A 27,706-nucleotide genomic window follows, 5' to 3' on the forward strand; every position below is an offset into this window, starting at 1 on the left:
TGATACTGAAATTGGACGTTCTCTCTATTTCGATTTTGCTTTATCTACTTAATCAATGAAAACAGGACTCTTGAGTTCTCTGACTGCCGATAAGTCCGGAAAACTTTGCCTACTACATAATTTCCATGGATATGCTGAAATCGAAACAGAAAGTTGACTAATTCCTCCGTGTCCCCGGACAACCTCCGTGTCCTGTCGATAAAATTAACGGGATTCCGGTATATCTTCCCTAAGCACGAAAAAGCCTCTATTACCTTTTAGCCATATTCTCAGGATCGTTTACGTATTTTCATCCTCCACTAATTACTTTCTATGAATCATTTATTCCGTTGCAACCGCTCGAGCTTCTTAAGACCAATTGACTCACGTCCCATATAACCGGGTTACGTTTTAAAATTTAATTGTTCCGTTCCACCTGCCGGTCTGACGGCTGTTCCCAACGAAATTACAGGTGCCTCGAAGGGCCCAACAAGTCCAAAAGAACTTTTTTGAATGTGGTTTCTTTTCGAACACATGCTCCTCTTGATTACCGATTTCTTTCATTGGAAGTCTGGTCAATCACACCATCTATATAGATGTCAGTACGGTGAAGAAGGGAAATTTCCGCCTCTGCCCGACACGGGCAACATTTCTAACACATGGGCAAACAAACCCGATGGTGTTTCAAAACTTATCCGTCACCTCATTTGCAATAAATCTTCACCATCATGGGCCCCCACGCGCTATTGGTCAAAGGCAGGTGGGCTGGCCACTACCATGCGTTTCAATGCCTGAAATGTCAATAGGTTCACTGCACTTTCTCGACTACATGATCATGAGGGCTAATTTTACGTAATTACTTGCCATGAAATTGGTCTGGTTCTTATTGGACTTACCAGTGAGGCAATCTGCATGTAGGCGAAGTTGAGATGATAATCTTCAATAAGCTGAGAGCAAATTAACACTCTAAACCCATTATTTGTTGGCACTAATCGTATTAGTGTTGGCACAATTATGAAGAACTTTCTTGGGGGCTTTATTTCGGTGTAGGTAGTATTGAAAAACAGATGTTACGGCCATATGTTGGCAGGTGCAACCACCACCTTACTGAAAGAAACGTTCCTTTGGGTCGAGAGGCATGTGGTTCGTGGCATAAGCAAATTGTTATTTTTGTCGTACAAAGTTGTAAATGTCTTAAATCCGCCGCTTTTCAGAATTTAGTTCAAAAGTATCTTAAATAAAATTTTTAATATTTTCTAGAAGATAGAATTCAGCTATAAATAGCTATCCGGAAACGCTCAAGCCTTCTATCTAATGAGTTGTTCAATTAAAGCCTTATTGCCAGTTCCTAACCAGTCTTATATTTCCCGTTAGCCATCAACGAGATTTCTTCTTGTGCCATGTTAATGGATTAGGTGTGCAAAAAGTCTTCATTTATTAACATCAAAAATGACCTACACGTTCAATTTCTCATAGATAATATGTGTCTTCAGTTTGATAATATGGAGTGTTTAAGTGCAGGCATGAATCTCGCAAACGGGAAAAACGTAAAAGCTTGAATATATGCGCAGTTTTTCTCTGCATCTTTCACGGTTTTCGAGATCCCAACGATGTTTCTCGATCTCGAAATACGCTGCATAGCATTTGACGTCATCGACCTCCTCAGGCAACACATTTTCGGGACAATTTATGCTGTCACAAACAACTGTGGTAATAAAGCGCTAATTTTTACATCTAAAGAGGACGTTCCTCCATTAGGTTCGAATAACACCAGCACATAATTGATAAAATAAAGCACATTTGAGCCATTAAAACGTTATTTGATACTTTCATTGCTTTGATATTCTAAAACTCATCGATGAATATTTAGCATCGAAATTTAAAAGGATAAATTCGAAATGGGTACCTGCATCCGCTTGCACCTGCTCTTGGGGCCACCTTTCGCTGCTCTGGTTTGGTACCAGTACCAATTCCACCGCAGTAAAAATTTCTGTGTGTTTTTAGGCAATTCAAAACAGGAAAAACAAGTTTATCGTATTCAGAGAACAAGCAGTATCAAAACGGATCAGTCAGGGTTGTCAATCATCCTAAACGTAATCTAGAAATTACAGCAATTAAGTTGTTCTTAATTGGGCAAGGAATTATAGGGCCTGTTAAGGCGAAAAAACTGGAAAAAATGAATATATAAATATGGATTGCAACGAAATTTGGTGCATAATATCTCTTTTTCTTGGGGCACATTCGACGGGGGGTAATTATTCTAAAATCATCAGGGTAGTGGTCAATTGCTAGTGGGTCGAATGTTAAGTATACCAAATTTTGTTTGCTCATAAATACGTTTGTTTCTTTTTAACGAAATTTCCGGTCTGCGGCTCGAAGCTTTTTCTCATATGGAATTTCGATCTAGAGTTTGAATCAGACGGAAAAAAAAATTTCATTTCGTTTTCTGGAAAACAAACTACAGCAAATATTATGCCATTGTTGTGTAATTGACACAAACACCGTCACTAGCTCAGCTCATTATTGACAATGTCATTGAACGCGTAGCCTTCAGAAGGGAATAAAAGCACAAATTTCAATAAACAATTAATTTAATAAGTGCTCAACATGACCACCGCGTTCTCGAATACAGATTTTCACGCGTCGAAGAAAATGAAATCTCATTCTTCCCAACATCATTAGATCATTGCGCATTCCAACAGCTCCTTGCAAAATGCGATATCCTAGGTGGTCTTCATTTTGAATAGAAACCGCATATACAAGGGATTTTAGCGTACCCCAAAAGGAAAAATTACAGAGAGTTAAATCTGACGATCTAGGTTTTCATTGAAGAGGCATCATTCCTTCCATCTATCCAACCTTCTGGAAATTACTCCTGGAAATAATGCTTCACGTTTAATCCAAAATGTGAAGGAGCCTCATCTTGGTAAAACCACATTTCGAGTCGAACTTCAAGGGGTATTCCTTTAGAAAACTCATGCAAATCGTTTTGGCGAAATTGAAGGTAATTAATGGCGTTAAGAGCATGAGACAAAAAGCATGGATTAACTAAATAATGTCCTATAACACTGATCCAAACATTTACCCGGATCTCTCGCTGTTAATACCTAATAGCAGTAGCATGAGGATTTTCTTCAGCATAGACATGCTCATTATGTAAATTCAAAACACTCGTTCGAGTGAAGAAAGATTTATCCGTAAATAAAATTTTATTAACAAAACGGGGATCGCGCCGTTGATCATTCTTTATGGGTCGACCAAAATTGAAGCGGAGCGGATAGTCGGCTTCTCCAATATCTTGAACAGATTGAAGATGAAATAGAGCGATTGATTCTTCTCTTATCGTTGCATGGACCGATGTATTTAGAATGTTAAGTTGAAGTCTTAGTTTTCTTGTACTTCTACGAACGTTCTGTTCCAGATTTTCAAAAAGTCCTTCCCCCCGTGCCACCGTTTGGCGCTCACATAGATCGCGTTGACCAGTAAAGCTGTCAATCTCTCGGACATTTCCCTCCAGTCGCACACAAATTTTCCATTTTCCAAATCTTTCCGCATAGACTTTCCCATTATTACGATAATTGCTATGGCAAAATCCTAGTGTGAATAACATATCTGTTTTCTTCCTAAACGCATGCATTTTTGAATACTTACCTAAAATTCGTCAAATCTAATAGAATATGACGGATATGCCTTCACCGACGATCTCAACAATGAGCTGAATTGGTGACGGAGTTCTTATCAATTATTCAACAATGACATCACATTCATTGTAGCGCGTTTTTCAGAAATCGACATAAAAATAACATATTTTTTAGTCTAATTGAGACTTCAGGTTACAAATCAATAAGAGATAAAAAGAAAGTTGCGTAATAGACCATAAATTTTATTTTAAATATCAACGGTTTTTATGAGGGAATAAAAACACATTCTGGCACATTTAACATTCGATCTTCTAGCAATTGACCCCTACCCCTGATGGTTTTAGAATAATAACTTCCGTCGAATGTGCCCTGGGAAGCAGAAAGATTATATATCAAATTTCGTTGCAATCCATATAGCCGTTTTCGACCTATCTGCAAAACATAAAAAAGTTGGACTTTAAGAGGTTGTGTCTTCAAAAGGAGACATTTTCGCAAATAACTCTATCAGCATGAACCGATATATCTCTGACCAATGAGTATATGGTCAAGCATTAACCACTTCATTCTGGAACACCCTGCATTAGAAATCATAAAACAATACTGATCGGTAATAATTCACAGCTTATGGGGAATCCCGTTAAGCTCTCCAGATTAAGCAATGATTTCGAAATTGGCATTAGCTTCGCCTATAAGTGTATCACTCCCATTTTTACATATTCCGATTATAAACATTAAAACGGTACTTTGTAATGTCCATATTTCCTATGGGACCGGTGTTTTAATCGTGTCTGCACCAGACCACCTATGGGCGGAATTTATTAAATCATGTTAAGAGTAATGATGTGAAATCGCGTAATTACGATTTAGAATTATATCTTGTGTCATTTGCCTGCATTCACCCGTTCAAGGAATATAATTAGATCTCGTTGCAATATATGGGAATGGAGGATATTTTTCACTGAGGTCTGTGTTAGAGAAATTATGACAAACACGAAATCATTTTGTGTGCTCGGGACTCACGCGAAAATGAAAACGGTCCAGAAATTCTTCCGTGCAAAGATCTCTTTGAGGCCTGCTAATGCTGAAGGAATAAGAGATAGTCACAGGGAGACATTTGTTACAAATGACCCCTTGACGATAACGGTTTATAAAAGATATATGAGGTGTTCTATTAGAGAAAATTGAGGTTTTGATGTTGGCTAGGTGTAAATACTAAGATGCCAGTTTTTTAAACATCCGTATGCAAGCTTATTTTGAGATTAGGAAATAATAAAAGATTATTGAGGAGTATATTAAAAATGATCCCCCTGGTGTTTTAATTATAATTTCTAGAAGCCCGAATATATATCGGGTGCCTAAGCGAACCCTGGACATAAAAGATTAACATGGGAAATTGGATTTTACTTTTTTGCCTCTTCACGGATTATCCAATTGAAACACTTTTACGTGGAAATTATAACACTAAACACCGGCCGTAATTCCGCAATATTTTCGATCTTCGATTTGGGGCCGTTTTGGTTCAAAACGCCTACAAATTTCAAAAATTTAAATGTCCCGCGCAATCGCTTGTGGCCACGATTAGTAAGAGTCGAGACACTGCGTTTGTTTAATTCTGACCTCGTCTCCCACCAATCGTGGCTTGGAAGGGTTACGCGGGACATTTAAATTTTTGAAATTTGCAGGCGTTCTGAGCCAAAACGGCGCCAATTCGAAGACTGAAAATATTGCGGAATGATGGCTGCAGTTTAGTACCATGACTTTAATGTAAAAGTTCTTCAATTGAATAATCCGTGCAGGGGCAGAAAAATAAAACTCGATTTCCCACGTTAATTTTCTATGTCCAGGATTCACCTAGATACTCGGTACAAAGTATCTAGGTCTAGGCAGTGGTATGACCAGAACTGTAAAGTGGACGACTTTTCAAAGCCATCGATTAGAGTTTCTAACAGTTGAAAAAGTAAAGAAGAAGAAAGTGTTTCCCTATTCAAAAAGTCAAGTTTTAGGTGGCGAACGCTAAAGTGGCTTATTTAAATTTTTTTCCGTGTAAAGCTGTTTTAAGTGTCACAAGTCCCTACTATTAGAAAAGAGCTAAAAATCCATATTTACAAGACAACACACCGCATTCCTCCATACACCGTTTCTTAGATACTTTTGCCTTTCAAGTGCTCTCCAGATATTTTAACAATACACTAACAAACACAACATGATGTGATGCATATAAGGGACAACTAAACGGCCCATTGACACCTTTATGGTTGCAAACACGATACGAAACACCAGCTAGGGGTACAGTAAACAAAAGGTCTCACTATTAAATGTATAATAGAGCGGCGTATCGTAATATTTGGAGTAAAAATAAACCAGATACGAAGCTGGGGGCTGCAGACAAGCAGCAGGAGATTAACGAAATATTGTGTTACAACATTGAAGCTGGAATTTACATGTGTTCGTGTCACAAGCATCGCGACCCAGAAATTGCCGTCTGACAAGCCATTGTCGGAGCGGGCCGTATATGGAGACAGATTATAGTGATCGTTTAGGACCCATTTCACTAGGTGCAGTCCCTATTTTTTACGATTAAATTTCGAAAAAAATTGAAGGTTGACGTTTCTCCAACCGTGAGTCACTATTGATGCCTGTTAGGTTTCTAAAAATATTGAAAGGTGACGTCTGTAGAATCGTCGATATCCCTAAAATCCGCCAGTGATATTCAAATTACGTAGAGATTATCGATATCGGAATTATATTATACGTGATGCTCCAGTGCAGGCGCCAATTTTCTCAAACGTTCTTGCCTCAGTTAGAGTTTCCTGGCAATTCTGAAATGATAAATATAAAAACTTGCAAGTGGAAAAAATTACGCCTACGCTCATGATGTTTATGTTACAATAATTAGGTAGTGCACAGGCGAAATTGTAAAAAAATATTTAACTTCTAACGCACCAGCGGCGGTGCGAAATGTCTAATATTGTGGAGTTGCGAACTGAGCAGTGAATCGTTATACTTGAAAGTCTTTAATTGGGGAAAAATGTCACTTACGCCAATGATTCGTGCATTACAATAATTGAGGTCTCAATGTAGAATTGTTAAAGATATCCGCTGGATTCGTAACGCTTCAGCGGTGGCACCAACATTTTTTTATTCTATTTAGAGTTTATTGGCAAGTCTAAGACGTTAAATTTGAAATTTGGCAAGTAGAAGAAGAACACTGCAATGCCAATGATATTCCAGGCACAACTGGAGTATCTGTGTCTGTGCAAATACACACGAATGTGATTTCTTAAGGGCTACTCCTGAATGGTCATCGGAAGGTTAGAAATCTTACTAAAATTTTTATAATAAAAAATAGACAATTTTGATTAGAAATCCTATTTGTTTTTCCACAAATTGGAGCAACACTGCAGAATTCTTAATTTGATAGCTCAAAAGAGCTATGCTCTTTATTAAAATATTGGAGATCCATGACGGTATTATTCCATTTCGCCAACGGTAATTCGCTTTTGAGCAAAAACAAGCCCGAACCGTAATTTATCCCAAGTACTGGAAACCGCATTAAAGCTCAAGTCTAATGTGCCATCGTGTGTCGCAATCGATTGGATAACTCCACAATATAATCTGCCCTATTTGTGGTTTCCTTGCTTTCCAGCTTTGCCCTGAAGTTGTGTTTATATTCGCTGGGAGATCACGTACTGTGTGCTACCTCAATATATCTGGATTCTAATCCCCGTTTCAGATCATTTTATCGATATTTGTCACTATAGTTGGAAGGAGCATACAGAACAAAAAGTGAGACTTCCTCGATAACAGTTTTTGTGGTCGTAAAAAAAGAACCCGATCCAACCTGCTTTTCTTTAGTTTAAATAGTCGAAGTTCTAGAAGTTTGCACGGATATGCTCTATATTGAGAATTAAGTATACAAGTAACATAGTGAGTTTTCTATAGAAAACTTCAAATAATCACAAAAACACACCTGGATTTCCTATGCTAACAAAGTTATGCTCGGTTATTGTGCCATTTTAGACCGTGCAACTATTGAGATGGCGATGCATAATAGCGTATTATAGAACGAACATGTAATGCTGCTGATTTCTTTTCATTTACTTTCGCTGTTTACTTCACTTACTGCACTCGCTTGCGACTCGTGCGCAAAGTTGTATACGATATTTTTCTAGGGTCACAGCAATTTCTGAAAAACGAAAGGGCTCAAATTGATTAAAACTTCAAAATTGATTGACCAAAATTGGCCCCGTCTTAACTTGCCTCCTTGCTTTGAGTGGTACGAACCGTGGGAAATAGTCTGAATTTCTAATCGCGGCGCGCGCAACCCATACGCTTAGGAAAACTGAGGCTTTTTCAATCATTTTTTGCCGCAGAAAAAATGAGATTTTCCCTACGAAACCGCACCAAAAATTAATGACAAGCGCCATGACTGCAAAATTCATGACTGCAAAGCGGGAACTGGAAAATTTTTGATAAATTTTAAATCTGCCTGTTGGCAGTAAATTTGCTTTCCCGCCGTTGCCCAATGCAACTCCTTGGTGTCGTTTTAGATTTCCCCAGTAATTTAGGCCAACTCGTATTTAAAAGTAATCAAATTATTGCAAAATACAACTGAAACAACATTCCCAGGAGACATGGTGTTTTGTTCACATTCTTCTTAAGCCAACAATTCTTGCAAACCCAAACAAAACTGGCCGATGCTGTGATAAATGGTAGCGTGAGAAAACCGGGGCATATTGCGCGTTCATAAAACAAAACGGTCTGAATTATTGCGGCAATTCAACAAGAAAAATAACTTTTGTTTAAATTTGCATATAATAAAATAATGGGTATTATTGGAGCCGTGTTTGCGCTTTAATTAGTTCAAGTGTTAGTTTTTTGCCCAGAGGTTTATTTATGCGGAAGCAATCACTGCAGGCGATCCAACCGGATTAGGTTTATATAACTGTTTGCGCAGCCCCGACCTGTAATGAAAGGCGTTTTTAATTTAATATGACAAGTGACTGGTCATTTATCATATGGAAAGTTTCTCGTTAACTTCCAACCAAATACGAAAAGCAATATTTAAAACAAAAGTAACAACTATGCAGTCATTTTGATCCGGAATAGTTCGAGGAACGGGCGAGAGCTTGATATTAACGATTCCAGGTATCTAGCGTCTTATATAATTTAATTACGTGCTATATGACAGTCGTAAATGAAACATTCCTACCTAATGGGAAAAATAACTCCTAATTTCTTGCTCATTTGCCTTTCAGTTAATTAGCTGGAGCATCCGAAATGCAAATAGGAAAGGTAATTATACGGGCATGCCTCGCATAAAATCATATTTACCTTCCACGGGGACGTTGGCTGGTACGATAAATGTTTCGCCACATTTTTACGTGTGTTGAGGGTAATAGTTGGGAATTTGTATTCATTTGATGCTCTAATGCTGGTGTCAGTGCAAAAATTTAATTAAAACTTAAAAAGATTCTCGGAGATCCTCCTCTCAAGCACAATCTTCGTTGCTAAATACTCGATTGCTGACCTTTTTTAAAGTGGTTCCGGGCTGTTACTAGACGAACTTAAGAGAGATGGATATAGGGATTTCTGCAGACAAATTAACTTTAAAGAATAGCAAATGCAAAAAAAAACAAACAATAATAATCTACTGGGTGTTCAACATGGAGAACAAGAAGAATGTAGAGGTTTTGCGCCTCAAACGCATTAATTCGAAATTTTTTAGGGTTGTGTACATAAAAACAATATGATGCGAATTTCAAATTGGAAAGTAAATCTAGTTTCCGGTTATTCCGTTGATTGTAATTGATTATTACAGATAGCTAGAGAGGCAAATTGAGTACAAATAGCCACAAAATAAAGCAGAAAATTGAATATATTAAGCAAAAAATAGATTTGGCTCTGGAATGAGTCAAAGCCAGCATATGAAATAAGTGAATAAAAGCTCAGCCATTGTTATACCGACCGACCGTAAAATCACTTTCTGCAGGTGCGTAACTGCACCTGTTTCATCAATGTCCTTTCCCTAACTAAATTTCGCTTTCTTCGTATTCGCAGTACTTCTGCGTAGAACGCTAAATATTTCAAGTAAAAACTATAGAAAAGAGTTAAAAAAAAATTTAATCGCTGAGACAGCTGTCGGCAAGTGTATTAGGGAAATTGTTCCTTGTCATTGAATCCTGCAGCAAAAAAATCAAGCTGCTGCAACTTAAAGGGGATTATGTCAGAACCCTCATTTACAAGGACGGAAACGCACTCTTATGTATCTTCAATTTATTCGATAACTAATTGAGATAGACATATTGATTTCCATAGGTAAATTGACCCTAATGAGAAGTAAACATCGTATAATATACAGGACGTTCTATATGAAAAAGTGGAGTGCTTGCATTTCCAACGTAGCCCAAATAGTTTTACGTACGCAACGTTTAATTAAGTGGCTCACAAATGTCCAAGAGATTTAATAAGATACGGGATGTTCCACAGAAAAAAAGGGGGCTTCGAAAGTTTAAAGATAATCGTTTCATAAGCTTCTTTTCACAAAACTGTTGGAATCGGAGCCTCATTAAGCCTCAAATTACGCGAAATCTAGGGGGGTATAGAGTTTTAGCGCCTCAAAATCTAGGAAAACATTTTTAAAAATGTTTCCAACTTTCTCATTGGTTAATAAATTAAATGATTGTTGCTGGTGATTAGTAATTTAAAAATTTTCGGGAATGTACGGGATAAGAACATTAACCCGGCCTTTGACTGACCTGAAAATCCCTACAGATTATAGCTTTTCTCTCTATTTCTGCGTGATCTTTCCGGTATTCTTCCCACAAACATGCAGCAACTTCTCCCTGCTTACCCAGTTTATTGTGCCCGAAGCCTGGAAAGCAAAGTATTAATATTAACTCTCAATTACAACCCCGCAGTAAAGCAAGCAAATTTTCCACAGGAGCAATCAAAAGGACGGCTTATTTGAAACACAAAGTTTATTGAAAAGGTGGATTGCGTGCTGGTAAAAGAGGTCAACTCGGGACTAATGACAATGTCAGATAGATATACACCAACGATTTACAACAAGTGGATGTGGCACTGCTTACTACAAGTTCGTCCCCACCTTTTGGCAAATGAGGCACTAATGCATGCTTGCGAATTCGGAAGAAGTGACGCCCCAGGACATCTTACGTGTGCGCCAGTTGCACTGACGATAATGCATCTATGGAGTCGCAATGACGTAGCGAAGGTCCTAATACATGGCGGCTTTCCATTCAAAGGGTACGAATAATTTTGGTGCCAGTGTTTGCTCCATCCAGTTCTTCTAAATCGTTGATTTTATTTAGAATAATTTCGAAACAGCAACAACAGAGGGCAGCATCCCTATGGGTATGTTTACCACAGTTGTTTACGCTGGGAAATGGGTAAACAGTGTCTTGCTTTGTTTAATCAAGTGCGAAGTTTGTCTGCTGGTTAAAAAAAATTATTTACGGCCAATTGATAGGAGCAGTGGCAAATTTATCTAGGAGATCGTTTCCATGGAAGCCAAGGAACTAACGATCCGCCATTATGTAATTCTTTTTGTCTTTGCGAAAGCAAATTTTATAGATAAAATCTCTGTTATTCCTTCTTTATTGAACTTTGTAAATGCTAATTTAGCCCTTATGTAGAATTCCAGACTTCAAACTTCCTTTCCCAAATTGATTCCTTCGCTCCAAGCCGATTTCCAGAAATGAAACAATGCCATTCCCTTGCTTGCAAACTACCTCGTTTAATGGAATTTAATTACTACTTAAATAGAATGAAATCAAATCAATAGCGACGTTTAAACTCCAAACGAACTTTACTCGTTTCTTGCAAAAGTCCCATTTCTGCATAACCCATTTGGCTGTTTGGATATTTAATTGTTCTTTCTTAACTCCCGGACATCCTTTGGTCATGTTTATTGAACTTAAATCTGGAGGATGTTTAACCAATTTTAAGATTGAAGGTTGATTGATGGAGGTTTTTTTGTTTATTTTGTGTGATTTGGCCCAGATTCAGTTCATTCTTGAGACTTGTAAATGGGTAGACGAGTTAACCGACACATCGAAACTGACTTAAACTAGCTTAGAGCTTACAAAAAACGCGAAACGAGTTTGAGGATGCAACAAAATATTCTCACGGAATGTAATAATTACTACAATCCAACGCTGGTAGAGGATGCCTGTCCATAGTTTCTTAGCTTTTTCGATGTGCATGATGCCTTCGGTACAACCGTTTAAGGGGATGATGTCCGTGTTTATTCGACTGCGAGGGCAGTCCTGCGACTCGCCAACAGGCACTTAATATAATTCAATGGGAAAGATAAATTATTCATGGCATTACAGTTACCTATCAATTATTTCTTGATGAGGGCATTTAAGATTATCCTCATCTTCAGATATCGAATATCCTGCAAATTGAATGAGGTGCCATCTGCAGGAAGCCGCCTTCAGCGCTTCAATTAAATGCCATTTCCAGTACTGATGCGTACTTAAAGCGTACTTAAAGCGTGATGCCTCCTCGAATCGCCAATTTAGAACCTGTTGTGATTGTGAATGAAAAACCCGAGGCCTGCATAATTGTCTGAAAAAGTTCTGACTATGGGTCGTTCTCCTTTCTAATGGCTGGAAAGGCCTACCACAGGATGTCACCAACTGAAAAACCACCTCAAACACCTTTGATAATGTATTGGTCTATTACTCAGTTAAAATCGGCTTATTATCTGCACCATTTCCGTTCGCTGGCCTCGGCAGTTCATTTCCCTAGCTGGTTCCCATCACACATCATCTAAACACGTTTCGATTTTTTTGCTAATTAAACCAGATCCTCTGAATTTATTCACGTTTCATTCATAAATACTAATGACCCGGCAAGCGCTAGATAAGGAGAGGAATAGAATCTTACCGGACTGGGTTCCTATAGCAGCATCCATCAATAATATCTTGTATTCTTGAAAGTCGACAGCCTGTAAGTGGAAGTGGTTTTTGCCTCTAGCGCGGATGTCCCAACGTGATTAACCTGACCCGCATGCTGTGGTACGACTTGCATGGTTGGCGTGGGCAAAATTGAATATTTTTACTGCATTTTAGGAGCAGGTTCAATTCAGGTTCTGGAGCCTTGGAAATGCATTTTTCAATATGTTATTTCAGAATATCTTTCCAAAATCGAGAAAATGCGCATTGGAGCGACCGCTTCTTTTAGACACTGAAAGGGACATTATGAATGGGTTTTCATAAGCCTACAGCGTTTGCAGAGACTATTCTGGATAAATAACTTAGAGTAAGCAGAAGAAACCCCACTCTATTAGGTAGATGAAAACTTTTAAAAGAAAATTGCACGAAGTACCCTGGCCGCCAATTCTCATTTAAACAACTGCAACAATAGCAAGGAAACGTCGTGTAATTCTTCGATTAGCATCTAGTTCTTTCTCCATAGCTAGGTAAATTAGGGACAGAACGGGAAGTAATGCCTTCTTGAAATGTCCACACTTGGAAAGAAAAAGACTTCGGAACGAACCCACTTTCAGCTCGTCATGGGCAGAAACATTTATTTATTTTCACGCAATCATCATAGAAGCGGCAAAAAGAGATTTAACCTCGACATTCCTGATAGCTTTCAATGATGCTTTCAGAACACAATAAAGAAAGAAAAGATTGTGGTACGCCAGTCGGGATCGATGATTTTGGCGGTGATTTCAGATCGAAATAGAGTTGGGATAGATCTTCTGGAAGATTGACAGACTGCTCAAAACGATTATTTGGGATTGCTCCAAAGGTAGATTAATAATGTAGCCGTTTTATTTCCTGATCAAGTTCGACAAGACAACGCTTCAATTCACACCGCCCAAATCACTCGGACAGATTTGAATGATAATAATATCCCAGTTTCGAAATGGCCTGCAATTTCACCTGGTTTAAATGTCATTGTGGTATTGGTCAAATGCGTATTTACCGGACTAAAACAATTTAACAACACCAAAGATTTAACAGCAGATGGTTACCTGGGAGGAAGTCCCCGTGAATCTGATAGAGGAAATATTCAATTGATGTAGCTCCGTAGTTCGAACAAACTAAAACAGATATCAAAATTCGGTTCGGGAGCGCTTTCAGAGCTTATTTAGGAAATTAATTTGAGATATTTTTTGAGGCAACTGCTCCACGCCTTCCCGAGATATCGGCAGTCAGAAGTTTTTTGCATTTATTCTGCACCACTCTTAAAATCCGGCGCATACTTTTATCTACACTTTTGCGGAATAATCGACGCCCTCATCCCTGCGAACCCAAAATCATCCAACTCCCAGCTAAATCTGGTATTCAATCTGCCAATACACATGTATCTACGTCTAATATGATATTGAAATTTCAACCACCATAGTAGTAGAAGCCAAAATTAATCCCCTTTGTGCTCGAATTCATTGTGTAACCATTATCAGAAATTTTGCTGGCAATCTCTCTCTGGATTCAAATGCGTGGGAATTCAACCTAATATGAATAGTTCGAATCTAACTGAAATATTAGGCATAGGAGCGTTGCTTTATAACACAATTAACTCGAACTTATCAGCTTTCATTTAGCAGCGTTTGCTGCCTTTCTGGTGCAAACAGACTGAGGTGCTAAATCAGTTTGTAGCTCAATTAATTTGTTAACGATTTTTGTTTCGACACAAAGGAGCAATATTCCCAATTCGACTATATCAATTACCCATGTTGGAGCTTCAAAGGAAGCTACAAAATGAGCTGAAATCAACACGTATTATCTAGTAAACAACTCTCAGCAACTGAGCGTCGTGTCTTCCTACGTTTAATGCGCCATTTAGAAGAAAATGCCCTGGAGGAGGAATCGGATTTAAAGCCTCATTGCCACATTTTATTATCTCTTGGGAAGACAGTAAAAATATGCAGTAAAATCACATCTAACACTATGTCATTGTGGTGTAGTAAAGTTCAGATTCCGCAAGTGCTCATCGTAAACTGAGGCCAATAAATCTGAAATGCGAGAAGGAAAAATAACAGTCAGAATCAACTTTCTCAAAGATTTAAATCCTGCTTTACCTGCTTGTAACACCTTGCAACACTGTGCACCTTTACTTGCACCTGCTCCGATTCCGAGACACAGATTTGTTTTTTTTTTTGCTCGTGGAAAGGTTTCTGTTGCCACTGATGATGGCAGTATACGCTCAAATGGAGTTTTAATGCAGCAACAATTGATATCTTACAGTTTATAGAGAAACCTCTTTATTTCTCAGCTTTCAAACGCCATCGCGATATTCAAAAACTACTGAACTTATTTCCAATCCCACCTTAGCAACAGTGGCGCCAGCTGCACATTTGTGCAATTTCATCTTTTTTATTAATATTCTCGCATATTTATGATCCCTGATTTTGTCTTCTTTTTTTGTCTGAAACGTCTATACAACCAGAGCTCCCACCTAGTTTGCGATATAAGGCAATTAGGTACCAACGGTATAATAACAATCTGAAATCCGGTCTGCGAAGACCATGGGCGTAGACACACACAACAAATCTTAAGAGTCACTGGAAATTACCTTTGCAATTAGGTGTGAGAAATACTGCAGCTGATTAAATGCAGATATTGACATAGGAAAAATACTATTACAAATGGATAGAGAGCGATGGGAATTGTTACAGCTTGTTCATTTCAGTTAGGTGCAATTCATTATTCTCTATAAATCGACGGTTTGGTGGAACAAATGGCTCCGCCACTGATTTTTATACACTCTCAAACTAATGAATGAACTGGTTTACTCGAAGCGTGATGCTTGGTAGAAATCCTTCCCATTCATGGGAACCATGCTTTTTCTCGAGAGGCAATTTTGGCGTAAATGAAACTACGACTAATTGGAACCTGAGATGGTTCTGACGACAGGATAATTGAGGAAAATTGGACTGTTAATTAGTTTTGCTGGGTGTCTTATCTCTGTATTGTCATCGCTTCTGGTATGCTATGAAAACGCAATATTTATTCAAGGCTTATCATCAAGGAATTAAATACAACAATTCAAACTTTCAAAAATGTCCATTTTATGCAATAGACTTGTGATCAAATCAAATCGCAAGAAAACGAAGAGCTGAGTAGAAACAGGAAAATTCACAGCTTGATCGTTTAGGGAGCATAGCCGTAGTGAATTCGCATTTCAAGGAGAGAGAAAGAAACTTTAGGTGATTTTAGAAAATTGCAGACTTGCAGACAAGTAAACTTCCCACTCCATTGAATTATGGACTCAATATTTCTTAAACTATTGTGCAGAGATGGTAAAATTTGCTGGTTTATCGAGATAGAACCAGTGGCGTGTTGCAGCCACGTTTGGGGTCACGATAGATAAATTTGAAAAATTCTACAATCTCTAATAATCGCCCCGCACGTTTAAGTAGAGACCCAATGTTCGTGAAATGTTTTGTAAACATGTTAAAATTTTCAGTTTGAATCATGGGGAGACAGTTGCGTACTGGATTCGCAGTTGAAAGCATAGTTAAGCACTACTATCATTTCATGGAAATTTAAAAAAATTATGATATGAACATCGACTTAGCCTTCCAGAAAAAGTGTTGAAACAGTTTAAAATTGGTAAGTGACCTACAAATCGAAGCTCTTCAAACGAACCTTCAACAGTTACACAGTTCTCCATTTTCGGGCAGTCCGGTGTCGGATTCTCGGATATTGTCGCGTGTTGGGCTCATCTTATGATTTGGCTGCAGGATGAAACATGTAGGAAACTTCACATTAATATCCGTTTTATATACCTATTATGGAAAAATGATTTACGTTGCCGTAGGTGTACGTTCTAAACGTACTTTTTCCAATAAATTGAGACTTTCATTGTGCCCGCGTCAAATAACAATAATTTATTCACACTTTCAGCTATTCATTATGATAATTTGTTCAGGTGTAATTTCAGCTCGTGTGTGGGGGCCATTTCGTGAAAATAAGCAATAGGTTTTTACTTGTCTCGTAATATGAATAATAGAGATGTTAAGCACACCTCCATTTTGGTGGTTGTGGGCCGTAATGGACACATTTCAACGCTGTACGTGTTCAATAACTATCACAATATAAAATTATCTGTATTACAACTTTAATCCGAATTTCACAAGTTGTTCGGGTATGACGCAGCAACCGTTTCTGAAGGACCGTCATCGACCCTTTCACTGACGTCTCTGAAGGATTTTAATTAAACTTTTTAATTAATTTTATTTGCATGGGAATTAACTTCTAAAAGCGCGAACCCAATTTGTGTGTCGAAATAAGATGCTTGCACGAAGACGTCCTCCAGTTTTGTTGTGGAGAATATTTGGATTATATGAAAGTTGGACGATGCCCCGAGGCTCCTGAGAAAAACGTTCATAACCACGGTAAATGTATTTCTAATGAAATTACGATACAGCAATACAATACTGATGTGGTGATCTCCGAGATTAAGTAATGGATACCAGAGCTGAGATGCAAAAATGAGGCCAGATGTTCGGGATAACGAAGATTTTGCCATTCTCATGGGTGTCCGGTGTCAGATGCACTTGGTTGTTACATATTAAATCACTTTGTCTTGAAATTTCTTGGCAGGCCGGAGTATTCAGTTTTAGCATTTGTATGCAAATCTCATATGCACATCAAACTAACGTCTACGTGTGACATTCGGTATGCATCATCTCCCACACAGACTTCGAGTAAAACAGCTTTATAGGTATATTATTATTACTTCTTTGGCCTGGTGCCTCTCCTACTTGGATATATATCTGGTTATTTATAACCCCATTATTAAACCCGGCCATTTTCTAATTATACAGATATTTAAGCTGAATGAGGAGACATTATGTATTGTATCCAACGTGTTTATAAATTGCGGTGTGAATGGATTTACAGTACATTTTGTAATAAATTTAAACGACACCATTGAAGATGGCTCGTGTTTCATCTTAAAGACATGTGTCTCAATGTTATTTTTATTATGAGAAACTTCTCAAATTGAAAAGCAATTGCTCAGATATAAAAGAGGTTGGAACTACTTCTTGCCTCAGTTGTATCTAAATTTATAATTCCCTAATAAATTCGGGATTTTCGGATGAAAGGTAAATGTCCTCCTTATTTACGAAATATGCGCCTTTCTAATTCGGAAGAGACTAGTTATTTATGCAGTTTGTTTTAAATCTACTTTAATTCTTACTAATTATGTTATTTTTAGATAAAATAGTATCTTTGGCCCAACAGAGCCAGGAAGGTTAAGCTAGCCGTTGGCTGCAATTAAAAGTTTAGTGAAGTTGGCAGAAAAATAGAGTTTTGAACACCTGTTCAGGGAGTAAGTGGGCATTTTAAGTAACTTTTAAGGGCGTTACAAATGATTATTGCAGATGGACTTTTTGCAGGATTAGGACACAATAATATATGAATATTGTGTGCATGGCTAGAAGGGGTATCATATTCTCGGCCGAAGGCGTAAATTTATGGGCGAGGCGCAGCCAAGGCTAAGTAAACCGTGCATTAGGGGCCGAGGATAAGATTTTCCTGCGAGACGCACATTTTAGTCTTTGTATTAAAAACTTATTTTCCTTCAAAAGATGTTCTTGTAAAATTATATAGACTTCCTAATTATTCCATTTTGAATTCTTGAACTGAGTTGAACTAACGTGAACTAAAAATATATGACAACGTAAATTTATCACTTATCCTTTGCAGAATTGCAACTAATTCTACCTAGAAGCCTGAAGAAACGAACTGAGAGAAAGAGGTATACAGGGCAGCTCTGTTTGACTGAGAGAAGTTTTAAGGACCGACACGGAATCGGAAAATAATATTAATTTTCTTTTGAAAAATTTCCTCCCCGACGTGCCGTTTATGAAGTACAAGTAAGTTTCTATTTATTTTAAATCATTTAGATATATTTTAAATGACCTACATTATAAAAAAAACTGGAGCTTTAATGTATATCATGAAGAACTGCAATTTCTTCATTAGAAGCCTGCCATAAAAGTAAATTCCACTCCACTGATGCTAACGACTAATTTTGATCGTTTTTTAGGTTCTATGACATTTTTTGCTCGAAAAATCTTCCTTGCGTGCATCCTACAAGGTAATTTTGTAATTATCTCGAAGGATTAACCATTCTCGAGTTAATAACATAAAAAAATTAAATGGGTTAATTACGTGGTATTAATTCGGAAACTGTGCATTATACAGGGTATCCGAGATAAGGAGGACCACTATAGGAGCTTGGAAATGGTAAGAGATACAGATTTGGTTAAACGGGAGAAAAGTTACAGAGTCCAAGGCCTGAAAAAAGCATTCATAAATCTCCTTAACACATTTTTGTTTTTAAGATACTTTGAAAAAATTGGATATTAGATCTTACGTATTACTTTTTTCTGACGTTAACATTGGACTTCTACCAAAACGGATTCAAATTCTCAACAGCCACTTTTAATGCCCCTTAACGAGGCATTATCGGTTTTTTAATCAGACGTTTTTTTTTGCAGAATCATCATCATTTTCATTTTTTAAATACAATCTGGACGTTTTGGTATCAGATTAAGAAAGCCCTTTTTATTCAGAATTTAACGATATTTAACACTTTATATTTAATTGAGGTTAACATTAGTTGCTTTGAGGAAAATTCCTATTACAGATTTGTATATGTTTTTTTAATTTTGAAAAATAAACAGTTAGTTGTATCAATAAAATCAAATAACTAGTTTACCTCACTTAGGTGTACTCGTTTGTTGACGTTTCAATTTTTAGGTCTTCTGTTAATTTAAGCTCATTTGTTCTTTATTTATTCTATTAAATTAGCGCATCAACTAGGCGATTACATTATTATTAAACACCTAAGGGATACAAACTGTTAATTGATATAGCTAATTGTTTATTCCTGAAGATTTGGACACTTTATGCAGGTCCGTAATAGGAATTTTCTTGATTAAAGCTAAAAAAGATTGACGCGCAATTAAGGCACAAAGTGGTGTTGTAATGTACCCTTAGGCTACGCCTATGGATTTCCACTGTCTTAGTGGTATGTCCAGGATGGCCATATGTCGGGAACCCATTATCTTCCAATAAGGGTTACCCTTCATAAAAACTTTCACTCCTCTTCCTCGTCAAAACAAAAGACTAAAGTATCCACATTTTGCTAAAATCAGACTACAGCTGCAACACCCTCGTAAATTATCCTTTCTTACCATTGTCTTGACTTTACGGGTTAAGAATTTGGAAAGTTACCATCTGTGGGTTATGTTGCCTATTGCCTAAAACCGGAGCACGCCTATGGGTACTGACCCCCATTTTTAAACTTAAGATACCCCGAACCTTGTACTACTCTCTATTCTATACTATTCTATTTTCCTAATAATAAAGATACGACTGATATAGCTCGACGGTCCCGAAATCTTGAAAATCCTGCATCCAACTCTTGACTCTCTCCATTTTAAATGCCAATTAAAGCCTAAGATCTTTAGTTTTGTAACGATTCAGTGTTGTGTGTGTCATAACGAGTGGAATAAAATCTACTAAAGTGTCCCCGAGTTTTGTTTCGCGAGTTCCATTACAGTGTGCATCGATGAATTTGGTACATAGAGGGCTTTCAGAAGCTGATAGATACCACAATATCTGGATTGTATTTGAAAAAGTGAAGTTGATGATGGTTCCACAAGAACGAAACGTCGGATTCAAAAGCTGATAATGCCACGTTCAAAGGCAGTCAAAGTTGCTTCGGAGAAGTATCATCAGTTTTGGTACAGGTCCAATGTCGACGCCAGAAAAAAAATAATGTAAAATCGAAAAATCCAAAAACTTTTCCCACAATCAAACCTGTAACTTTTACCGTTTCCAGGGTCTCCATAGTGACCCTCCTCATCTGGGACACCCTGTAAAAGACAAACACAAAACAGCATTTTTATGCGAAAAATGTGATAGGCTCTAATAAATAATCAAAATTGTTGGTAATCATCAGTGGCATAGAAATGTCGATAAGAAAGAGGGTTCTCACCTTTCCGAACGGCTCGGGATAATTAATTTGCACCTCGTGTCTAACGAGTTTGATTTGAAAGCACGAACTCTCAGCGAATCCCGTCAACACCAAACAGCAAATCTTTCGATACTTAAGGTTAGCATTTATGGGGGCGAACGAACGCCGAACAAACATCGAACTCCGAACACGAATTTGAATTTCTTCAATGAGTACGATTAAGCGAAAGGAGACGAGAATTTTGTGTTCGATCCGTCTTCGCTGCAATTCATTCCGCGGGCGGTAATATCAAAAGATTTGCGATTCGGTGCTGACGGGATTCGCTGTGCATTTGTGATTTAAATTCGGTCGTTGCATATGAGGTAAAAATTTGCAGCTACGTCGCATTAGAGTCGCATAATAGTGGTCCCGAGGTGGTAAAATGTCGAACTTTGAATGGACGAATGAAACGTTCTGGGCTTAATTGAAGTTTATAGATTAGAGGAATTATTATGAAATTGAAATTTTAACGCTCTACCATTTCGGGATCACCATGTTATGCTCTATGGATGATGAGCTTAGTGCAATACTACCTTTGACACCTTATGGCAGATGTCGTGCTTTATTGGTTTTCAGTTTGATTCGATTTTAGTGACGAATTTATACCTCTTCTGCGAGTCCCGTCAAGACCGATCGGTCTTGACGGGACTACTAATAAGTAACTTTTTTGATATTTCCGCCTTCCCAGCGAACACTCAATTCTCATTCGCCGCTTCTTCGCTTAACAAGCATTTGTTCAACAAATTTTAATTTGTAATTCGATGCAATAATTTATTATTAAACATGTACAGTGCGTCTGGGTTAAGGATTTAACACTTTCGTAAAACCTTTATTTTTTAATCAATTTTGAGTTTTTTTTTTGTTAATTACATATTCAAAATGCGCATTCGTCTAATGGATACGATCCCTCTTTACCCATAATCATAACCAATTGCGTGCATTTTTATGGGATCAAATTTCGGAAAATACTATTAGAGCTTTTTTGGGATAAAAACGAAAACAGATTCTTAATTAGAATGACCTAAAACTTACCTGTCCCGATTTTCATTTTTCTACTGTACAGGATTTACGAGAAAATCAATAAAACATGTTTTTTACGTAAACAAATTTTAAAATTGGCAAAAAAATTTATTTTTACAATAATTAACTAAATTTTGACATTTTCAATCAACCCCCCAAATTCTCGTATGCATTTTTCAATACGTCGACGATTATTTTTCAGTACTTTACTCAGTTGTTGTGGAGTTATGCTCTGACAAGTCTCTCTAATACGCGCACAAAGCTCTTCTCGGGTCCGGGGTCTTGTGGCATAAACTTTATTTTTTATTGTTCCCCAAACGAAAAAATCCATGGGTGTGATATCCGGAGATCGGGGTGGCCAACGAATAAGAGGACTATTTCGTCCGATCCAGCGATTGGGAAAATTATCATTTAACTAATTTCTCACATTAACTGCATTATAAATGGGCGCTCCATCAAGTTGTAAATGTAAATTGTAGTGATAACTCAGGGGAAGCTCATCAAGTGAGTCACTAAACTCATTTTGTAAGAATCTCAGGAAACGAGCAGCATTCAAATTTTCGTTGAAAAAATATGGTCCAATAATCTTTTGATTTAAGATACCACAGGAAACGTTTACTTTTGAGGAGTATTGTCGTTTACATTCGATTATCCAATTCGGGTTCTGATCACTCCATATTCTACAATTTTGTGTCGATACTACACCATTTGTCGTAAACGTAGCTTCATCGGTGTATAGGATGTTTTTTAAAAAGTTAGGATCATCTTGATACATACTCTGGAGCCATAAACAGAACTCCATTCTTAGATTTTGGTCTCCAGCCTCAAGTGAATGAAGAAATTTTGGTTTAAAAGGTTTCTTACCACTTCTTTTTAAACATTCCCAGATATGAGTTTTAGAAATGTTTAAATTTCTGCTAGTATCCCTCAGATTTGAATGCGGATTGGTATTAAAGTAATCTAAAATTATTTGGTTTGTTTGAGGTTCGCGATTACGTTGCTGGTCCGGTAGTTTTACAATTGTCCCATAACGATCAAAACGTCTGTTGATATTTGCGACTGTTACATGACTAATATTGCATACATTGCAGAAAATATCAAAATTTAGTTAATTATTGTAAAAATAAATTTTTTTGCCAATTTTAAAATTTGTTTACGTAAAAAACATGTTTAATTGATTTTCTCGAAAATCCTGTACATTCAAAAAATGAAAATCAGGACACGTAAGTTTTAGGTCATTCTAATTAAGAATCTGTTTTCGTTTTTATCCCAAAAAAGCCCTAATAGTATTTTCCGAAATTTGATCTCATAAAAATGCACGCAATTGGTTATGATTATGGGTAAAGAGGAATCGTATCCATTAGATGAATGCGCATTTTGAATATCTAATTAACAAAAAAAAAAATACGTCAAAATCGATTAAGAAATAAAGGTTTTATGAAAGTGTTAAATTCTTAACCCGGACACACTGTATATATACAGTGGTGGAAAAAACTATGGAAACTTTTGAATTTTGCATTTAAGTTAGACATTAAGGAATATAGGAAGAACCATTACTTGAAATATAAACTAAATATATTGCTCATTTATTTAAACAATAATATTAAAATTTTCATTCGCAAGTACGCCCTGTAGAAAATAAATTCAAAATTTACATGGAAAAAAGTATGGAAACTTTTACGTTTTAAGAACACATTTACATCAAAAAAGTTATTAATATTTTGTAGAGTAACCATTAGCATCTAGAACTGCTTGGCATCGTTTGAGCATAGAATCTATTAATTTTTGAAGCGTCTCGTTTGGTATTTTAGACCATTCCAATTTAATTATTTCAAAGAGTTCTTTCAAATTTTTGATATTTGAATGGGTACGAATCCGTTGATCCAAAATATTCCACAAATGTTCAATTGGGTTCAGATCTGGAGACTGAGATGGCTATTCAAGTTTGATAATATTTTTCTGCCAAAGCCATTCTTTTACTATCTTTGTGGAATGCTTGGGACCATTGTCCTGCTGAAAAACCCATCTAATCGGCATTTCTTCTTCTGCAAACGGTAACATTTTGTTCTCTAGAATGTCTTTATATTGAAATCGATCCATACGCCCTTCAATTAGAACGATCGGCCTAACGCCAAATTTCGAAAAACAACCCCAAACTTGGACATTACCACCTCCATGCTTTACGGTTGGAATTTGATATTTCGCTTTAAATCTCGCACCTGTGGGACGCCTTACATATTGTCTTCCATCAGATCCGAATAAGCATAACTTGCTCTCATCGCTCCAAAGGACCGTACTCCATTGTTGTTTGCTCCAATGCAGACGACACCTCGCAAACAGCCTTCGAGCCTTTCGATTCTTGTTGGATAATAATGGTTTTTTTACTGCAACACGTCCATGAAGTCCTCCACTAATTAATCAATTTTGTATCGTTCTGCTGGTTACTTGAATATAAAACTGTTCCGAAATTTCAGCAGTAATTTGTCTAACGAATTTTCTTGGATCTTGTTTTGAAACCCTTAATACCGCTTTATCAATTTCTGGGATGGTTTTACGGGGACGACCAGTCTTGGGCAAGTTTTCTACACTGCCCTGCTTCTTAAATTTGGCTATTATCTTCGTCACAGGACTTTTACTAATCAAAAGAGATCTTGCAATTTCACTTTTCTTCTTTTTCATTTGATATAAATCTACAACTTTTTGTTTCAAGTCAAACGAGAAATATGCTCTTTTGGGCACTGTTGAAACAAAATTCAATTGAAATAAACCGTACTTTTGGAAGATCGTACACAATTAAGTGAAAAATAAACCTGTTTATGAATAGTTTCCATACTTTTGCCAGCACATTTTTGTTTTTGATAAAAATATTAACAATAATAAAATTATTTTTAGAATGAAATTTCATATTTGTTTATGTAGAGACTTATTTACCTTTTAGATATTAAAGGCTTCAATTTCAATTAAATATATTATAGAAAAATGTTAAAATATTAGTTTCCATACTTTTTTCCACCACTGTATATATATTTAATATATACACGGAGTTAATTAAATCCCTGTAGAAATTTTGAAGAGTGAATATTTGACTAGTTTTAAGACAAAAAGTTCATATGAACGCATCGGCTTGGTTCTTGATATACAAGACTTCTAAAAAAGCCTTTCGGATTACCACAGTCCTTTAGATTATTTTCTGTTAAGTCACTTAAAGTAATTAGTTTATAAAATTCCAGTTTCGAAACGAACAAGATCCAAGAACCGAGACATTTGATTCGCGTGCCATTAATAATCAGACACCAGGTATACACAAAACAGTTCGTCAATCAATGTTAGGGCGAATTGATGCATGCATTGCAGTTTCGGGTTCGCGTTAAAAGAATTTGTAAAAAACTGCATTTAACCGAAGCTCGAATTTCATTGTTCAGAGTTCGTTAGTTCAGTCAATAAGCACCTTAACGTGCGTTCAATAGTACGTTTGAGTAACGCATAAATTCGATTGTGTCTGATCGTTTTCGTTCATGTGGTGCGTGTAAAAGTATGATTATCGCCTTCGGTTGCAGATTGAACTGCTGAAGAAAAGGAGAAATAAGTTAAAAGGATAATCAGGGATTACGTCTTCGATTTTCAGGATAGAAACATACGCATAATTAGTCGTGACAATTGCGCATGTTGACTTTTGCGCAAGCGCTCTATGTATCTCGGTCTTTCTTAGTGCGTCCGCTACAGTTACGCGTTAAAACGTTTCTATCATTAATTGACGTATTTAAGGCACTTGTTCGTTAAGTATCATTGAAAACTTAGGTTACCTTCCTTAAGTTCTGGTTTTTTAAATTATAATTTTTGGCTCTTACCAAATACTCTCACTTGTATTTGTTCAAAATGAAAAGGGCGCTCATAAAGAAAACATTTTCTGAAGAAAAATCCGGCAACAAACTTTAATCTTTCAGAAAAAGCATTTTTATCTTTAAATTTCATTTTTCCGCACTGATGACGTTTTAAGTTCCTCAGTAAAAAGGAAATTATTCGGTTTTTATCGGATATCTGAGAAAATAACAGAAGTTGGACGAATTTCTAAACATCATTTTGTTGACATCAAAATAGTGCAACTTGGGCACACTTGACACTTGCGGAAGAGCGCTTGTAGGATTTAAGTCCCATAAACGCCAACCCTATTACATCCTACTTAATGCAATAGCTTAATTAAAAGTCATTTTTCATGCCACCTATAATGACTCGATACACGCAGAAAAAAATTCTTAAGCTGACCTTTCGATTAAATGGCGATTAAATGGTGTATACACATAAAAACACAGCACCCGGCGAACATTGTTTAGCAATGCAATTAATTTTTATTTAATAACAATGGCATTATAGTTTTAACACTGGTAATAAATAATTTGTTTATACACTAATGGCCATTAATCAACTTGTCAAAGTTGCTATACCAGCGGATTAAGGGGTGCATGTTTGCAGCGTGTGTTTATGTTTCAATTACTCAAAGTGACTCGGATATAATAAAAATAAACAGTCCCCTAAGGTGGCCGCTAGGTTGCCTCTAATTCTCAAAGGTTTAGAAGAAACGCGAAAAGTAAACATGAAATATTCCATTCAGAAAGTGTGAGGGCGTAAACGCAAACAACACTCACCGCAGCTTCTTCACCATGTTTACTTATTACCAGAAATGGGTTTAGATGTCCATTCTTGTTTATGACAAAGGTGTGTCCTGCGACCCAATATCCAATCAATAAATTCCAGCTTTGGCCTACGTTATCATAAGCCGGCATTCCGGTCCCCTAGATGCCCAGGGCCAACGTAAACAAAATTCTATTTCACTGCCTGTTAGAGTGGTCCTAAAAGCTGATGACCCGATTCCGGAAGTGCTAATCCTGATTTTATCCTACGACGCGTTAGATCCAGAAAGGCACTGTTGCCGGTTTACCGAGATAGCTGCCCGGAGATGACCATAAGGGAACTTCTCTTGACGGTCCAGGGATTTGCAAAATTATTTCGCAGGAGATAGACGAGTTGTTTATTAGAATTGGATGTGTCTTGTTTAATTTAAAGCGGGGTGTAGAAAGGCTCACTGAACCTCCAATTAACCTTGATTTTGTGGCTCGATTACGCTCCATTCATCTTTCATAAGACGGATATTAAAGCAACTTCATAATTGCCCTTTGAGTTATTTACACACGCACCTATGGGTTCCCCATCATCATGGAGAAAAATCTCTTCAACATCCGCTGTTTGCCTCGTTACGTCACATCCGTTGTAAAAGTTGTCTAACAGGTCAAGAGGAGATTCAGCTTGGGCGTAGATTGCGTATGGTGGCCCCAGGCCTGATTCGATTCAAACCTGTTATAACAACATGTTGGAATATCGGTTCATTCATAAGTTGTTGCCTGATTTGCAAGGTCAGAATATGGTCTCTGCGGCTAATATATTCACTAACTTAATTAAGGTATTTTCAAAAAAAAATGCATTCTATTGATTTTTGAATACTCCCCCCCAGGCAGCAACAATTTAAGACAAACAATGGGTCCCCTTTAATAAGCTTTCTTATTCCGACTTTCCGGTTAAAATGGCGGCGATTTTCCGCAGCAATTAAGAAACAAAGGGTCATTTAGTTTCAGCAACCGTTCGAACTTTTCTGACAAGGCATTGAATCCATGCCGCAGAACAATTGCACTAATTTCGCTTTTCCATTTAACAGTAGGTACTGATCTGTTAGCTCCAAGAAGAAAAAATAACTTAGAACGAATTACTGGAAGGTGGGATAACCTAAGGGTTAGCTCTACAGGAACGGGATTAGAAGGAATTCATGACCACCAATAATGGACGTTCTAACGTGGGTATGTTTTAGTTTTACCACACTTTTCAATTTATTTATAATATTTATATTTGTTTTCCACGAGCATAAAGCTGTTTTTATTTTCACAGATGATTGGAGAAAGTGTGTGTTCGAGTATCTCAATCTCTGAGTTCTGGTGTAGATGAGTGGCTGAGTATTCATTTAACGCTTAATTCGATCAAGTGAAAAAATTTCGGTATTCATA

The 27,706-nt window shown here is 37.1% G+C and overlaps 2 long non-coding RNA genes across 2 annotated transcripts; one reads left to right on the forward strand and one right to left on the reverse strand.

Annotated features, from left to right (window-relative positions):
* Positions 1-10,333: 10,333 nt before the first annotated feature.
* LOC136347712 (uncharacterized) lies at positions 10,334-11,165 on the forward strand. The gene is made up of 3 exons (XR_010733530.1): positions 10,334-10,506; positions 10,564-10,886; positions 10,952-11,165. It is a non-coding gene; the product is annotated as an uncharacterized lncRNA (long non-coding RNA).
* Positions 11,166-11,282: 117 nt separating this feature from the next.
* LOC136347538 (uncharacterized) lies at positions 11,283-12,965 on the reverse strand. The gene is made up of 3 exons (XR_010733503.1): positions 12,268-12,965; positions 11,979-12,212; positions 11,283-11,908 (listed from the first exon to the last, which is right to left on the reverse strand). It is a non-coding gene; the product is annotated as an uncharacterized lncRNA (long non-coding RNA).
* Between the last annotated feature and the right edge of the window lie 14,741 nt (positions 12,966-27,706).

Source organism: Euwallacea fornicatus, chromosome 29 (assembly GCF_040115645.1).
Source record: "Euwallacea fornicatus isolate EFF26 chromosome 29, ASM4011564v1, whole genome shotgun sequence".
Taxonomy (NCBI): Eukaryota; Metazoa; Arthropoda; class Insecta; order Coleoptera; family Curculionidae; genus Euwallacea; species Euwallacea fornicatus.